The following is a 4,079-nucleotide window of genomic DNA, read 5'->3' on the forward strand; positions in this document are numbered from 1 at the left end:
TTTTTAAATTTTTTCGGAGGACAATAGGCTTGAATTTTCTGAAATTTTTTTTGGAGTACATTAGGAATGGATGTTTTTAAAGATTTCAAGGAGAACAATAGGCGTGGATTTTTTAAAAATTTTAGGAGGACAATAGACTTGAATTTTTTAGGATTTTTAGGAGAACAATATAAGTGGATTTTTTTTAATTTTTAGGAGGACAGTAGCGTAGATTTTTTTATGATTTTAGCAGGACAATAGGCGTGGATTAAATTTTTTTGAAAATTTTTTGGAGGATAATAGGCGAGGATTTTCTTTAATTTTTCGCAGGACAATAGGCTTGAATTTTTTTGAAAATTTTTGGAGGACAATGGGCGTAGATTTTTTATGATTTTAGGAGGACAATAGGCGTGGATTTTTTTTTAATTTTTCGGAAGACAATAGGCGTGGATTTTTTAATTTTTAGGAAGAGTTTTAGATGGACAATTGGTGTGAATTTTTTTAATTTTTTCAGTAGTACAATAGGTGTGAATTTTTTTCATTTTTTTCAGTAGTACAATAGGTGTGAATTTTTTTCATTTTTTTCAGTAGTACAATAGGTGTGGATTTTGTAAGATTTTTAGGATGACAATAGACGTAGATTTTTTAAGATCTTTAGAAGGACGATAGGCGTAATTTTTTTTTTAATTTTTAAGATGACCATAGGCGTATTTTTTTAAGATTTTTGGGAGGTAATAGGCGTGGACTTTTTATTTTTTTTGAAGGACAATAGGCGCGGATTTTTTCAATAATTTTCAGAGGACAATAGGCTTGAATTTTTTTGGATGATAATAGGCGTGCATTTTTTGATTTTTTTTTCGCCGAGCAATAGGGGTGGTTTTTTTAAATTTTTTCGGAGGACAATAGGCTTGCATTTTCTGAAAATTTTTGGAGGACATTAGGAGTGGATTTTTTTAAAGATTTCAAGGGGAACCATGGGCGTGGATTTTGTAAGATTTTTAAGAGGACAATAGAGGTGGATTTTTTTTAAATTTTTAGGAGGACAATAGTCGTGGATTTTTTAAGATTTTTAGGAGGACAATAGTCGTGGATTTTTCTACGATTCTAGAGAACAATAGGCGTGGATTTTTTAAGATTTTTAGGAGGACAATAGTTGTGGAATTTTCTACGATTCTAGGAGGACAATAGGCGTGGATTTTTCTACGATTCTAGGAGGACAATAGGCGTGTATTTTGTACGATTTTAGGAGGACAATGGGCGTGGATTTCTTTAAGATTTTTAGGAGGATAATAGGCGTGGATTTTTTTAAGATTTTTAGGAGGACAATAGGCCTTGATTTTTCTACGATTTTAGAAGGACAATGGGCGCGGATTTTTTAAGATTTTAGGATGACAATAGGCATGGATTTTTCTACGATTTTAGGAGGATAATAGGCGTGGATTTTTTTTAAGATTTTTAGGAGGACAATAGACCTTGAATTTTCTACGATATTAGGAGGACAATAGGCGTGGATTTTTCTACGATTTTAGGGGGACAATGGGCGCGGATTTTTTAAGATTTTAGGATGACAATAGGCATGGATTTTTCTACGATTTTAGGAGGATAATAGGCGTGGATTTTTTTTAAGATTTTTAGGAGGACAATAGGCCTTGATTTTTCTACGATTTTAGAAGGACAATAGACCTTGAATTTTCTACGATATTAGGAGAACATTAGGCGTGGATTTTTCTACGATTTTAGGGGGACAATGGGCGCGGATTTTTTAAGATTTTAGGATGACAATAGGCATGGATTTTTCTACGATTTTAGGGGGACAATAGGCGTGGATTTTTTAAGATTTTTAGGATATTAGGCGTGGATTTTTTAAGATTTTTAGGATATTAGGCGTGGATTTTTTAAGATTTTTAGGATATTAGGCGTGGATTTTTTAAGATTTTTAGGATATTAGGCGTGGATTTTTTAAGATTTTTAGGATATTAGGCGTGGATTTTTTAAGATTTTTAGGGGGACAATGGGCGCGGATTTGGTAAGATTTTAGGAGGACAGCAGGCGTCGTTTTTTTAAGATTTTAGGAGGACAATAGGCGTGGATTTTTTAAGATTTTAGGAGGACAGTAGGCGTGGATTTTTTAAGATTTTTAGGAGGAAAATAGGCGTGTATTTTTTAAGATTTTTAGGGGGTAGTAGGCGTGTATTTTTTAAGATTTTTAGGGGGTAGTAGGCGTGGATTTATTTATTTTTTTTTTTTTTGTTTTGAAGATTATTAGGAGGACAATTGGTTAGTTATCAACATTATGTAACATAGGAGTGGATTTTTATGATTTAAGGAGGCAATAGGCGTGGATTTATTTATTTATTTTTAATGATAATGGCACGGATTTTTCTTTTTTTGAAGGACGATTTTTAGAAAGTCAATAGGCTTGGGTTTTTTTAAGATTTTAAGGATTTTTTTAAATTTTTAGGAGGACAATAGGATTGAATCTTTTTACGATTTTTGGGAGGACAATAGGCGTGGATATTTAGGTTTTTAGGAGGTAGTAGGCGTGGATTTATTTATTTATTTTGAAGAATTTTAGGGGGACAATTGGTTAGTTATAAACATTCGGTGTCATTGTACATGCACTCTAAAATCCCCATACACTCTTCTCAAGATTGTTTTCAACAATGCAATTTTCTCGTGATGTTAAAATGATATAATTATTGACATTGATATTACATAAATCTAGCAGGTAGAAAACGTAACATCTTTATCAAAAAGTAAATCCATGACAATTCCTGGTCTTAAAATTTTATAAATTTATTAACATTCAACTGCTTCACCATCTCAATTCTCCCAAGCGATTAGTGTTCATGCCATGTTCGTGATTACTATAAAGATCACCTTTGTAAATTATAGTTTAACAACTAATTACAATTGTTAAGTATTTTAAAGCATTCACATAAAGATTAGCAATATTATAAGAATATAAAATTAAATTTACAAACGACTCATCATTGCACAGAACTCATCACAACACAGGTCTTCGTTTTAGTATAGTCCCATTACAATTTCTATTATAAATATAAAATGAAATATCCAAACGTGTCATCATTGCACATCTTAAAAGCGTGAACATTTTCCCCAACACCCAACAGAATTTAAATATATGTATGTATGTACGAGTATGTGACGTGTCTGCTAATCTATATTTCCAACTTGTAATTAAATATTTAAACAGTTGTTATAAACGAGATGGATGTGTGAGTGTGGCTGTGTGAAAATAGAAATTATCTACATCAGGTGAAAATCGACACTTTTCACAAAAATGTAATAAAATTGTAAAACTTGCATTGCATCGCAACTTATTTATCGTCTTGATGTAAAATAATATTTGATAATTTTGAGTTCTCAAGTAGGTGGTAGATAGTTTTCCACTTGAGAGTTGGTGTTTTTCTTCATTTTGTATGTTGAAGTGTATTTTGAAAAGTTATCTGTAATATGAAGTGTTGTTCATTTATTTTATTTAAATAAATTGTTTCTATGGAAGAATATGTTTGAATATAAGTTATTGTAAATTGCAAAGAAAAAAAAAATGTTTCCACAATTTTTTTTCTCAATCGCACAAAGTTTTATCTACGTGCTCATGTTCGCATTCCTCTGATCCAGAGATTCGGAATTCAATTTTACTGGTCAATCAGTTAAAAAAAAACTACGACACAGGAGAAATGGAGGATCACCTACATTTTTATTTTCATTTTTACCAATAAATAATTAAAACAAATGGCTGAAATTGAGCGTTCGAAATTCGTAGGTATGTCCCCAATGTAAACAAATAAGAACGTCGCACAATGGTTCAGAAATCGATTTTTCTGGTCAAAGCCCCAATTTTTTACCGTCACCGATTGTTAATTTCAATATTGGATTTGACAGTAATCATATTGAAACTAAGGAAACCAACTAATTAGTTCGAAATCTTGGATGGTGTGGTCGTGGTAAGCTCCTAAAGACGATTTTTGCCAATTTTGGAAATACGTAATTTTTCCAAGTTTCTGGAGAAAGAAATGGCTATTACTCGAGGACTATAACAGATATTGTGTTTATGTTTTTGTTAGGTAGATAGG

The sequence above is a fragment of the Musca autumnalis genome, unplaced genomic scaffold, assembly GCF_047663935.1.
Source record: "Musca autumnalis isolate F117 unplaced genomic scaffold, ASM4766393v1 scaffold_1, whole genome shotgun sequence".
Lineage (NCBI taxonomy): Eukaryota > Metazoa > Arthropoda > Insecta > Diptera > Muscidae > Musca > Musca autumnalis.